We start from the raw sequence: 14,764 nt of genomic DNA on the forward strand, positions 1-14,764 counted from the left end.
ATATATCTGTACTTGGAGAAACATAGATTAAATCACATATAATCAGCAAGAAATTGTTATAGGAAGTTGAAGTTTGATAAACTTGACTGACCTTTTCGAAGATGTAACCCAGATGACGTTCATACATTTAATGTGGAATGCAGCGCGTAACTCTTGTCACCACATTGTAGGAAGGATGTGATTGCACAAGATTGGTTTCAAAGGAAATTTACCAGATATTGCATGTGCTGGAAGGTCTGAGCTATGAGGGAAAATGTGATAGGCTGGCATTGTTTGCACTGGAGCAGTGAAAATTGCAAAGGAGCCTTAAAGCCTTAAATTGTGAAGACCATGGGCTAGAGTGAATAGGAAGACTTTTTTTCTGCTGCTCATCAATAATGAAGAGGCACAGATTTAAGGTAAGAAGTTGAAGGCTAAGAGGAGAATTGAAGAGAATATTTTTCCACTCAAAGAGTGGTGGATGTCTGGCGCTTAGTGTCTGAAAGAAGCCCTGTAAGAATTAGGCAGTATTTAGATACTCACTCACATTGCCATAGCCTCGAGAGCAAAGAGTAAAGAGCTGAAAAATATGATTAGTGTAGTCAAATTTTAGTTCACTGACACAGACAATGGGTTGAACTATATCCTTCTGTTCTGTAAACTTACAGCTATAGAGTCATAAAGATGTAAAGCTTGGAAACGACCCTTTGGTCAAACTCATCCATTCTGACCAGATATCCTAAATTAATCCAGGCCACTTTGCTGACATTTGGTCTATCCCCCTCTAAATCATTCCTATTCATGTACCCCTCCAGTTGTCTTTTAAATGTTGCAATTGTACCAGCCTCCACCACTTCCCTCTGGCCAGATTCCTTGAAAGAGAGCAGAAAACTGCAACAGGTGAAGGAGCAAATCGACCATTATCTTCTCAGGGCAACCAGAATTAATGTGGCCTTGTCAGCTCTACCCATGTACAACAAACAAATCTAAATAAATGATTTTTGAGAAGGTTTGCATCAAAGCGAATAAGTAAGGAGGACATTAATAATTGAAAAATGAGCTTTTAATAATTAGCACTGCACATTATGCATTGGCGGAAAATGAGTATTAGTCTGCAATGTTGGCAATTAAGGCATGGAATGCTTTGAGGGATCTGATGTGGCGTCTAAATCTTCAGGAGTCTTGACTACCCCACTAGCTTTCAATTCATTTACTGGAGTGTCCACAGCATTACAAGGTATATATTAAACAGCAAGCCCTTTTCTTTCACAAATGTTGTCAGACCTATTTGGTTTCTCCAGCAATTTCTGTCTTTACTCTATTATATAAATTAAAGGATTAAACCCGGCAAAACTCTCTCGGGTTTGAGGAAAGAAAACTATGCGCAACGATGACAATGTGATATATATATATATATATATTTATCGAGTTGATCGTGCCCATCAAATTCAAACTGAACAGTTACTATTGACAAACACAATTAAAAATCACACAACACCACGTTATAGTTCAATAGGTTTATTTGGAATATTGACAAACACAAACCTTCAGCAAGGGTTCAGAATCACACCATTATTCCGGGGTCTGTTGCATTATGGGATTGTAGTTTATTAAGGCATTCTACGGTGGTGCGTAACAGGAGGCGGACTACAACACCCACAATGCATCGTGCCTCCCCCCCCACACAAACACAAACACACCGCTGCTCCGAATCTTATCAACGATGACATGGCATTGTCAAATTCGACATTTGCTATTGGTCTCCGTGTATGCCAATCATAGTCAGACCGTCACCTGCGCCGATTGGTTCAGCCGTTTCTTTTTGTTGTGTGAGGTCACAATGGAAATGCCCGCCCATACCCCATAGCGATTGGTCTGTTCTTCCCGAATCGAATCATGTATGGCTAATAGACACGTCCATCAGAGTGACGGTTGGAGGGGTGGGGAGGAGGCAGAGGTGGTCGTACTTGGGAAAAAGATCGAAAGGTGTCGCAATAAATAGGAAAGTAAGTCGGGAAGCAGTTATAATTGTTATATGCCATGATAATGAGCGAGGGTTATTGTTTTGTGCTGGGGTATGAGGAAGTGTTGTGCTCTATTTGGAGGTGCGTGTGGTGTTGGATCATGGAAGCTGGGCCTTGCGTTCCGGCAGACCTCCCCCCTCACCTCCAGCTCGGGCTGTCTGAACCGAGTCACACTCCGGATTGAGAACTTGCGGCTTTCCGAAACATGCGTTGCGTAGTATAGATTTGCAGCAAGCAGCTTCGGAGGGCATACATTTGCAGCAGGGACCTTTTCAACGAATTGATTAATTAAGCGAGCATTTTTAAAAAAAAAATAGACTGACAGCCGGCAATCAACACTGCCGGCGTTGCTATGGTTACGGCGCATGTCAATCATCGGAGCTTTTACTCTGCAAATCTAAGGTTGACTGCTACCCAGGGTCACTAATCCTTCATGCAACCTTCATATAAACGTTTCTGGCGTTTTGCCTTGTGTTATTTGTTTATACATCTCATTGACGATGACGGTTTTGTTTAGGGAAGGCAAATATCTTTTGTCGTTGGCCTTTCTGTGAGTTCTTGAATTCTGCATGACCATGAGTATTTGCAGATTGTCGCTCCATTATTTAAACGTCTTGGCTGTCGCAATTTATTGCCTCTGGTCAACTTGGTATATCTTTTGTAATTTAATTAAAATAAAACCTTAAACACATAGAGACGTAGAAATGTACAGAATGGAAATGGACCCTTTGGTCCAACTGGTCCAGACCGATCAGATTTCTAAATTAATCTAGTCCTATTTTTCCATTCAGATGCCTTTTAAATGTTATAATTGTCCCAGCATCAGCTAGTTGCTCTGACAGCTCATTCCATACATTCACCTACCCACTGTGTGTAAAAGTTGCCCCTTAGGACCCTTTTAAGTCTTTTTTCCCTCTCACCCTAAACCTAACCCCTCTAGTCGTGGACTCCCCCACCCTTGAGAAAGATCTTCTCTAATTACCCTAATTAAACCTCTAAGGTCAACCCTCAGCCTCTGACGCTCCAGAGAAAAACAGCCCCAGCCTATTCGGCCTCTCCCTGCAGCTCTGGTTTCACTCTGAAGCCACTTAATCGGAGGATAGATTTAAATATCCTCTAACCAGGAAAGTTTTCACTTTTGATTCTGAGACTGTGTTCTATATGGTCCCTTAATATTGATTTCATTCAATATAATTGACCATTCCCTTGGGTCTAGATCAACCAGAATGTTAAGATTTAAAATGTATAATATCAGTTCCCTTATCCTTTACTCTTGAAACCTAACTTATTCAAAACTTGCATATTCAGCTGGCACAAAGCTTGGAAATATTGTGAATTGGGAGAAGGGTAGTGACAGACTTCACAAGGATATAGATAGACTGGTTGAATGGGTGGGCATTGATTTTGACCTGTTTCATGTACAGAAGTTGAAGTGACCTCTTTTGTAAGGGAGAATGAACATATGCAATTATACATAAACAGAATAGTAGGCAGAGCAGGAAGATACTGGATTTGTGTATATGAATTGTTGAAAATGGCAGAGCAGATTGAGAAGGCAGTTAAAGGTTTTTATAAATCCAGGCATAGAGTACAAAAACAAGGAAGTTAGGGTTGACTTTTATCAAGCAATAGTTCTGCCCCAAACGAAGTATTGTGTGCAATTCTGCATACCACATTTTTGGGAAGATGTGAAGGCAATGGAGAATGGTTCTAGGAAAGAAAATACTTCACATAAAGATAGATTGGAGAAGCTGGAGATATTTTCCAAAGGAAAAAGGAAGTTTGATAGAAGGGTTGAAAATCATGAAGGGTCTGGATAGAATACATGCAGAGAAAGACTTAAAAATGAGATATCAACTTGGTCAAGCTACAATGCAGGATTACTTGTGTGCCAGACAACATTAGCAGAAAGTGACAGGGCTAAGTGATTCCACTACTGATGTCTTGGATCAAATCCCTGTTTTGCTGCCATATTTAGTTTTGACAGATGATGGACAACTGGAGAACTCACTAGATAAAAGAGGCTCCAAAAATACTTCCATGCTCATTTATGAGGAACCCAGTGTACCAATGCAACAAATAAGACTGAACCATCTGCAATAATCTTCACCTAGAAGTGTCAAATGGATGATGCATTTCTGTTTCCCCAGAGGTGTTCATTATCACAAATACCAGTTTTCCTGTCACCTACTCCTTGTGATATCAAGCAGTGGTTCAAGCACTGGATACTGCAAAGGTTGTGCACCATGACAACATTCCAGCTCTTGTACTGAAGAGCTGCCATTCTCCCAGCCAAGTTGTTCTGCTTCTGCTAAAATACTGATATCTGTCAGTTAATGTGGAAAATTGGTGAGGTACTCCTGTGTACACAAAGAGGAGCCAGTTACTAGTTTACTTTAAGTTAGTAAAGTGATGAAAGTGGTCATCTACAGTGGTATCAGTAGCTCTTGCTCAGCAATAAACTGCTTACTGAAGCTCACTTTAGTTCTGCTATACCAGGCAATGACCACTCAACTCTTAACCTCATTACAGCCTTTGCTCATAAATGAAAGAGGCTGGATTCCAAGGTGGGGTGGAGTGCTGATGAGATTGACTGATTGTTCTTGATATCATGACTGCATTTGAGCTAAAGTGGCATCAAGGATCTGTAGCTAAGCTACAGTTAATTAGGAAAACACCCAGTACAAAGAAAGATTGTTGTGTTTTTTTTAAGAGGTCAGTCATCTCTGTTCTAGGACATAGGGGAGCCTGGGGGTAGTGTCCAAGGTCCAATAATCCTCAGTTGCTTCATCAGTGATCTTGCCTCCATCACAAGGGTAGAAGTGGGGATGTTCAATGACGATTAGTATTCAGCATCATTCATAGATCCTCGGTATTGAATCGATCCATGTCCAAATGCAGCAAAGCTTGGTTAAAATCCATACTTGGGCTGATAAATGGCAAGTAATATTCATGGCAGGTAATAACCATATCCAATAAGAGAGAATCTCACTGTATTGCCCCATGACATTCATTTGCATTAGCATTACTGAATTCCCACCATCAAGATGCTGGGGTTACCATTGACCAGACATTGGACTGGACTGGCCCAATAAATACTTTGGCTATCAGAATGGATCCGAGGGCAGGAGGTTTGATAGAAGAGTTGAAGATCCTGAAGAGTCTGGATAGAATACATGCGGAGAAATACTGCAGCAAATAATTAACCTCCTGACTCCCCAAAGCACTCGGCACACATTAGGAGGGTGATGGAAGACCAGTGACTTAACTGGATGACTATAACTCCAACAGCGTTCAAAAAGTGGGATACTGTCTGTGAGAAGGCAGCAACTTGATTGGTCTTGCATCCACAAACATTCTCTCCTTTCACCATTGACATATGGTCGTCACTGCCTTGTATACCATCTACTGATGCAATGCAGAAATTCACCATAGCTCCTTAAACACATGACATTGCCATCTAGACAGACAAGACCAGCATTTTTTGTAGGAACTCCACCATCTTCAAGTTGCCCTCCTAGCCACTCTGTATCCTGACTTGGAAATATATTGTTGTTCCATTTGCATTGCTTACTCAAAGTCCTGATTTCTGTCCCCAGCAGTATTACTGGTATGCCTTCAAACAGACTGCAACAGTTCAAAAAGGCAAATGACCTTCAAAGTCGTCTTAGGTACAACTAGGATTGGGTGACTGCTGGCACACACTGTGAAATCTACAAGCCATGAATTTTGTTTTTTTTAAAAAGTGAATACGATCTGGAGTGCTCTGTCTGAGAGTACAATACCTTCCAGAGGGATATTACTTAGTTATCTGAAGGGAATAGTCTACATGGAAATTGTGAGAAACTTGGAAAAGCTTGATTTGCTCTTGCAGAAAGCTAGCATGACCATGATGGCTAGAGCTCTTGTAGAGTTGTACAGCATGGAAATACACCCTTCGGTCTAACTCAACTGTGCTGACCAGTTATTTGAAATTAATCTAGTCTCATTTGGCCCAGATCCCTGTAAACTCTCTTCCTATTCATAACTCATCCAGCCATCTTTTAAATGTCATACCAACCTCCACTACTTCCTCTGGCAGCTCCTTCCATATGTGCATCCACCTCTGTGTGAAAAAGTTGTCCCTTCAGTCCTTTTTAAATCTTTCCTTTCTCATCTTAAACATTCCCGCTAGTTTTGGACTTTTTTTTCACCCCCGGGAATAAACCTTGTCTATTTACCCTATCCATGTCCCTCATGATTTTATAAACCTCTAAGGTCACCCTTCAGTTTCTGAAGCTTAAAGGAAACAACCCCAGCCTATTCAGCCTATCCCTATAGCTCAAACCTTCCAACCCAGGCAACATACTTCTAAATAATTTCTGCATCCTTTTCAACTTTAACAACATCTTTCCTACAGCAGGAAGTCCTGAATGGAATACAGTATTCCAAAATTGGCCGAACCAATGTTCTGGATCACCTGAACGTGGTATTTCAACTCCTATACTCAATGCACTGACCAATAAATGCAAGTGTACCAAACATCATCTTCACTACCCTGTCTACCTGCGACTCCACCTTCAAGAAACTATGAACCAGCAGTCCAAGGGTGTCTCTGTTTGACAACACGCCCCAGGAACCTGCCATTAAGTGTATAAATCCTGCCCTGATTTACTTTCCCAAAATACAATATCTCATATTTGTCTAGACTAAACTCCATCAGCCCATCTGATCAAGGTCCCAGTGTATTCTGAGAAAAGCTTCTTTACTGTCCACAAAACTACCAATTATGCTGTCACCTGCAAACTTGCTAATAGAGTGTGATGGAGTATATGCCTCTGAGAGGGTGAGAGTATAGATGTGTATGTGTCTTTGTGTGTGTGTATGAATGAGAGAGGGTCTATGTGAGTGTGATCGTGCATGTGTGTGAGTGTATAGTGTAGTGGGGTCACCTGTAGCATGACATGAATCCAAGGTCCCGGAAAGGCCTCCCACTTTCCAACTATCCCCTTACCTGCAAATAACCTCTCCCAATCAACTTCTGAAATTTGTTGCCCAACATCGTCAAAGTTGACCTTATTCCAATTTAAAAGTAATTTTTAGATGAGATCTTATCCTTTTATATAACTATTTTAAAACAAATGGAACTATGAGCCCCAAAGTGCTCCCCCACTGACACCTCAGTCACTTGCCTTTATTTCCAAAGAGAAGGTCCTGTGTTGCTCCTTTTCTAATAGGTATATCAGGTGGTTCAGTGGTTAGCACTGCTGCCTCACCGCGCCAGGGACCCGGGTTCGATTCCAGCCTTGGTTGACTGTGCAAACTCCACACAGACATTCTCCCCGTGTCTGCGTGTGTTTCCTCCGCATGCTCCCGTTTCCTCCCACAGTCCAAAGATGTGCAGGTTAGGTGAATTGGTCATACTAAATTGCCCATAGATTAAGGTGCATTAGTTAGGGGGGATGGGTCTGGGTGGGTTACTCTTCGAAGGGTCGGTGTGGACTAGTTGGGCCGAAGGGCCTGTTTCCACGCTGTAGGGAATTTTAATCTAAAAAAAATTTAATCTAAAATCTTTAATCAGGAATTCCTTAATCCAAGCAATTAATATGATGGAAGTTTAGACACTTTAGCAGACTTCAAGCTGAGAAAATCTGAGCAATCTACAGGATAGCTTTCAAACGATTGAAATCACAGTTCATTACTTGGAAGGTTCTCTTTCTAGCATGACTTTTTAAAAGACAACAGTTTTTCCAAGGGACACCTGAGAACCAGTTCAACCTTATAAGCTGAGTTGTGGCAGGTGGAGTTTACTTTGAATAAATACAAGGTATTGCATTCTGGTAAACGACAAGGGCAGGACTTATTCAATTAATGGTCAAGCCCTTGGTTGTGTTGTGGAACAGAAAGCTATCAGTTCAGGTACATAATTCTTTGAAATTTGCAGCACAGATAGACAGGGTAGTTAGGACAGCATTTAGCATGCTTGTCTTCATTACTCAGACCATTGAATGCAAGAGCTGGGACGTCATGTTGAAGTTGTACAAGATGTTGGTGAGGCCTCTTCTGGAGTATAGTTCTGGTTGTCCCGCTATAGGAATGGAGGGTTTAAATTATTAAAAATAGGCTGGGACTCTTTCATTGGCGTTGAGGAGTGACTTTATAGAGGTTTATAAAATCACAGGCATAGATAAGGTGAATAGCAAATGTCTCTTCCCTTGGGGGGTGGGGGTGTGCCAATACCAGGTGCCATATTTTTAAGGTGAGAGGAGAAAGATTGAAAAAGGCCATGAGGGGCAACTTTTTTTACACAGTAGTTAGTGCATAGAATGAACTGCCAGAGGAAGTGGTGGATGCAGATATAGTTACAACATTTAAGAGACATTTGGATAATTATATGAAGAGGAAAGATTTGGAGAATATTGGGCCAAATGCAAGCAAGTGGGACTGGTTAAATTTGAAAACTTGGTTGGCGTGGACTAGTTGACCGAAGGGTGTTTCCATGCATTGTTACCCTGTTTCCCTGAATGAGGTGGTCCATGTTGGGAATTGAGTGCTGCATCACATTTAGCTGCTTTCAGCTGGAAAAAAAATTGCATTTTTATCCTGATTAATTCTGGAAGCAACAGCTCACTTTTTTTAATCATGGCAAGAAAAAGGAGTAAGGCAGGACCACAACAAATTTTGTCTTCTACTGTAAAGGATTCAATTTTTACTAGTTTAAATTTGCACCTGAACACCAGGTACAAGGTTAGTCAAGTGTCAATTGTTTTTTTTTGAAGCATCTCAGTACTTCACTGATCATTTCCTTTAGATTAGCCTTTCTGGTAACTTGTGTGATGCATTTGGACCAATCAATGGTCTAAAAATTAGGCCAACAGCTAAACAATTTTTTTTATATACTGTAAGTTTACAGTTATCAAGTAACTGAACAATATCTGAGCTTTGCTGTTGACTTATGCTGGTTGTGCTACTTAGTTATTCTTATAACTGCTATTTCAAAGAAAATGTATTCCTGATGCTGCAAGTTTTTTATATGTAAAATAGATGGCCTGGGAATAAGCGTCATATTGGAAGTGAGTGGGAAAGTAGTGTTGCTATTCCCTAAGACCTGTTTAAAAACTTTAGTATCAAGTAGTGTCTGTGTTTTGGTGGATCTCTTATAATGATCATAGATAAAATCCAGAAATGTCTTTAGTTCTCCAGTTGTTTTTGTCTCCCACTCTTGAGTTTATTTCCTTCTCCTCTTTCCCCTCTCCATCTTCCAAAACAAAAGTTCTGGACTCCAACTAACTGCACTCTGACATATTTTTCCCTGTTGCGTGGTCTATTTCATTTCTCCCTATAAAGACCTTGATGAAGACACTTGTCTATGGTTGAAGTGAAAGATTTATAAAGATAGAGATTTAAGGGAATGTTAGCTGTAGTGCGAATATATTTGAAGGTTTTTTTTTCACTATTTCATTGTACTGCTGATGTGGATTGTTGAAAAACTGGTGTAGTGTGTCAGAGAGGATATTTGGAGAACTAGGGCTGGAACAACCTTGCTTTGAGTGAAGGATCAGCAAGATGATTGTTGTGATGAGATGCTCGGGGGAGGATCCAAAACTGGGATAATATCTATGAAGTGAAATTTGGACTTGCTTGTGTTAATTCTCCCTAACATTGTGGTTATCAATTGGTCAGAAGTCCTATTGTTTCCCATTGTTTAACTTGGAGAGAGCTGTACTAGTCTTGTGATTTTCCTGTTCATTTGTTTAGAATGAATCTGGATAGGGAAGTCCATTTCTCCAGACATCTTTTTGTTTGTTGTCCCATTTCTGCTCCTTTCTGGTTTTGCACGATCTGTTTCCGTGTTATCACAGAGTCCTCTTTGTTCTTTTTTCTGACTATCTCCTTCTCACTTTTATAAACTTAGGTTTTTAAAAATCATTTTCAAGTTTTCATGATAGTCATTGACCTGAAAGGTTAATTCTGCTTCTCTATCCACAGCCTGACCTGTGTGTTTACCACATTATGTTTATATTGGTAATCAAGACCACTGATTTAGTTTTAACACACATAAACATCAAATTCTATTATTGCTTAGGATATTACTCTGCAATAGAAACACTAACTTATTCAATCACTTTAAATTACTGGTTCTAATGTAATGTACCTTGTATAACGTATTTCAGTAAATATGTGCATAATATACAGAACATTATCAATGAGTACTGTAATGGAGAATCTATTCAAGTATGTCAAATTGTTTTTGACCAATACATGCATATATGGTCCTCTGGACCTTTCATTTTCAGTAATACACTATGTGACTTCATGTGGAGAAAAATGTGTTTGCAGCTCACTGACCTTAATGTAATTAAAACATTATTTACTTTTTTTGGTAAAATGTATATTTGATCCACAGGATTCTGCAGTGTAGTGCAATTGCTGGTTGAAATGCACTACATTAATAAGGTAAAGGGCTGATCACTCATTAAACTGGTGGTGGGTTAACCTGAGGGACACCCTGCCTCAGGTGAAGCCAAATTTGTTTATAATGGCATTTAACTCTGCTGAAAACTGCATTCCTGTACTAATTCAAAGAGATTAGCAAATAATGCCCCGTTCATAGTATGAATTAACTAAGTAAGATATGGCATTATTAAAATATCCTAAACTGACCTTGGAAACGAGATGTCCCAGAGATAAGACCGTGCAAAATAAGTCAGTTCTCAGGAAATATCAATGGCTTAATTTTATGTCTATTTGTCATTTTTATTTCATTTTATTGGAGTAATTTTACAATTAAGGCTGTCCTGTTTGTTAAGAGACCTATAAAAGTTGTCTGTATTTTAAGCTAAAGTGCGCAGTTTGTACAGGGTACACAGAGGTGCTTAACCCTTGTGTTGCTAGATAACCTATGCCGGGCATCGTAATAAATTGTGAAATCTTGCTGAACCAGACCGAGCTGCTAGTGTTTATTTGACTGATCGCAGAACTGAGAGGCCCCTCCCAGTTGTCCAGATCATTCACAGGAAGGGGCTTGAGATTGAGAAGGACAGACTTTCATAGTAACCTCAGGTGGTATGGGAATTGAACTCTCACTGGTGATCCCACTCCATGTCACAAATTAGCCAACCAGTCAACTGAGCTAACTGACCCTGATATTGGTGTAAATACGTCATGTAAACTTTTGAAGATTACACAATTGCTGGAGATTAGGAGAAAGTGAGGCCTGCATGTGCTGGAGAATCAGAGTCAAAAAGGGTGGTGCGGGAAATCCACAAAAGGTCAGGAATGATGAAGGCCTTACGTCTGAAACATGACTCCCTTGGTCCTTGGAAGTTGCCTGACCTGCTGTGCTTTTCCAGCGCCATCCTTTTCAACTACTGGAAATTGACTGACATTTAGCTTGAATTTGGTAATGACTTTTGTGGAGGGTGTTTTGAACCCAGTAGAGAGTAATGAAACACAAATGAAACACAAATTCCCAGTGATCAATGTGAAGGAATTGCCCAAGTTTTCATCTTTTAAGTCTTTTGCTGTAACAGAAAAATTAAAAGCAATGTTGACTTAACACTTATTTTGGAACCTTATACTTTAAACTACAGAAAAAGTCCCTTGTTTGCATAAATGTGACCAAATCTTCCTCTGCTGTTATTCTTTATTATGTCCTTTTTTAAGAAGACATTTATTCTGCTGGAACTAGCCCGACATTCTCCTCTGCTCCCTCGGGCTTGATTCACTTGTTTTTGTAGCCAGATAAATTCTAATCCTTGAATTCCTTCCTTTGGCCAAAACTGGTTAAATCTGCTATTTAAATACTCATGAACAGTGCCTCTTCAAACTGAACAATGAGCACCCTTCACATTCTTGCATAATAATCATGGAGACTTACAGTCTCCATCTATTGGCTACCTCCACATTCTAGGAGAATAATAGTCCTTGAGAGAAGAATTGATTTTTTTTTGAAGAAAACACCTTGTAAGTCAATCCTGCAATATCTTTTTATCAACTCTTCTTGTTCTTCTGTTAAATCCCACTTCAATTCTCCATTTCATTCTAATTTAAAGACACAATCCAGAACTATAATAAATCAAACCTTGTTTTAACTGACATGAGCCGGCATTCTTAATAAACTGGCAAAAATTATATGCCTGAAACACCACAAAGGTTACTGTATTATTCTGCCCCATTAATACCATTTTTTATTAACATAGCTTAATGTAATTATTCAATCAAATGGCCATGCGAAATATCAAGTGAATTCAATTTCAAGTCAATTTCTTTCAAGAAATGCTATCTACTGCAACTTCCATGTAATCAGTTGAGGGTATGAGTGAGCATGCTGTCTGTTGGTTCTTTTTTTAAGGCAAAATTGCATTATTATTTAAGTGACTTATGCTGTAAAAGTATAACAGTGATGTATATACCCTTGTATTACACTTTTATTACTTAGTGTATGTTTTTACATTTGTTTATGTGGATCTCTTGAGTATCCAGAATAATTTATCAATTGGCACACTCTCTCGGTCTCATAGATGCTGGATAATAAAAAAAGTTTCCTGTAATAGTCTCCCATTTGTAACAATGCAGTTGTAATTTTACAAATAGATGTGTACAGTAAGACATCTTTTGGCCATGAAACATGATAGATTGGGAGCTATGGTGAGAATCAAACAAGACCAATACCTCCTTTAAAATTGAAGAAACTGAATTGATTGCACTTTTTTTTGTCTTGTCTAAGTTGTAACTTGCATGATGAAATGCAGTTATTTCATGACACTATAGGCAGGAGAAATGTACAAATTTAATCCCATATATAATAATTTTTTAAAGAAGAGCTTTCATTTTAACCTTGGGTTTAGGATTAATTTTCATAATCTGAACTTCTATTCATAATATTTGAATCCTTGTCATCCATACATCTTGCTTAAGATAGAAACAATTGCCTGTTTCTGTTGGGCGGTGTCTCATTTTCAAAGCTTAGAGGATCTGGACAAAATTCATTAACCACTCAGTCACTGAACCTCCATTAATTAGTGGACCAAAAGTAGAGTACTTCTATAATTTGGGTTAGTACATATAGAAATTTCTGTTTGACACATTGGCACTCTAACTATGAACATGTGCAAATACAAGGGCATGAAAAGGAATTGACAAGGGGAGTTTGATCCTGTTGGTTGTAATACAGTATTGTTGGTGGCACTGATTTGTAATGTTTAGAAGTGGATTTAGGATAAAACAATTATGCTATCTCTGTGATCAGATGTTAACATATTTTATTTTGGGGCTGTAATTTCCTGTAATTTCTAACTTTAATCCCTGCTAACAGAATTTTCAAGATGGCCGAAAACCTTCTGGAGAAAATTGAAAGCTTCGTCACATAAAGACCTGGGAGGTATTAAGCACTTTAATAATTGTCCACCCTCAAGTAAATTTTTTTTGTGCAAATGATTTTGTATCACACTTATAAAACATAGATTATTGAATGTGAAGTTTAAATAACTTGCTTAAAAATGCAATTTGTACCTGTAGAATTTATTATTTCTGCCATAAATATTAAACTAATGCTTTGCTGTGATTTTTCATCTATATGACCTTAATTTGTATGGTAATTTTTTTGTCACCTAATGTATGATTGAATGGTATATTTTCTTCATGGTGAAGTATATGGATTGAGATTTGGGCTTATAATTTAATTACAGCCTGAATTTTTACAGAAGGAAGTTTGAATGACATTCTGCATTTGGTGACTTCTGCACACCACATGTTAAATTCTCAGCTGTGGTATCAATTGAAAGCTGAAGTCTAAAACATCTTAACATTTTTGGAAATTTCTTTAAACTTTCAGATTTTTTTGACAATTACGTTTTGTATTCTTCTATGGGAAGAAGGTATTATTAGCAATGGTGGCATTTGGTGCCTTTCTCTAATTTCCTTTGCACTGAATGGCTCTTTCAGCCACTTCAGAGGGCGTTTAAAAATCACCCATGTTTGTGGTCTGGAGTCACATACAGGCCAAACCAGGTAAGAATGGCACATTTTCTTACCTCAAGGAAATTAATGAACTTCTGATAAAGGTTTTACATGGTCACCGTTAGATTAGCATTTTAAATTCCAGATTTGATTGAATTCAGAATTTCACCCTCTCGTATGGGGTGGCACTGTGGCTCAGTGGTTAGCACTGCTGCCTCACAGCATCAGGGTCCCAGGTTCGATTCTAGCTTCGGGCAACTGTCTGTGTGGAGTTTGCACATTCTCCCCGTGTCTACATGGGTTTCCTCCGGGTGCTCCGGTTTCCTCTCATGGTCCAAAGATGCGCAGGTCAGATGATTTGGCCATACTAAATTGCCCATAGCATTAGGTGCGTCAGTCAGAGGGAAATAGGTCTGGGTGGGTTGCTCATCGGAGGGTCCCTAGATTAGATTAGGGAATCTAATCTAATCTATGCTAGGATACAAATGTTAATTCCCCACAGTAATTGCTTGAGATTCATGATTATTGGTCCAGTGGCAATACTGATTATGCCAACAATAATAATTTGCAAGGGCAAGTCAAAACTAGGTTTGTACTCACAGATGTATTCGATACATTTTGTTGTAGTAATCAACTTTGAGCAGTTCTTGCATTTAGACACATCTTTAGAAGTTATTAATATTAAATCATTAAATCTAGTTTATAATATATACATTTATCAACTATTTGTATACTTAGAAAAAGTAATTTCTAGTGCAAAGCACTTGTTGGCTGAAGGATTGGAAAATGGACAAATTGCTCACATGCTTAATACTTTTGCT

At 38.9% G+C, this 14,764-nt stretch overlaps 1 protein-coding gene across 2 annotated transcripts in view; it reads left to right on the forward strand.

Moving 5' to 3' along the window:
• The first annotated feature begins 1,919 nt into the window (after window positions 1–1,919).
• LOC122556603 (F-box/LRR-repeat protein 3-like) overlaps window positions 1,920–14,764 on the forward strand; it is a 45,443-nt gene continuing 32,598 nt past the window's right edge. The window contains exons 1-2 of one of the 2 annotated variants that reach the window (XM_043703486.2): window positions 1,920–1,985; window positions 13,300–13,365. The gene's annotated coding sequence lies outside the window, so the exon portion shown is untranslated. The remainder of the gene's footprint in view (window positions 1,986–13,299; window positions 13,366–14,764) is intronic. The other variant, XM_043703487.2, reaches the window with a different exon arrangement.

This window comes from Chiloscyllium plagiosum, unplaced genomic scaffold (assembly GCF_037043375.1).
Source record: "Chiloscyllium plagiosum isolate Xiang-an unplaced genomic scaffold, Cpla_swu_hap1 HiC_scaffold_16, whole genome shotgun sequence".
Taxonomy (NCBI): Eukaryota; Metazoa; Chordata; class Chondrichthyes; order Orectolobiformes; family Hemiscylliidae; genus Chiloscyllium; species Chiloscyllium plagiosum.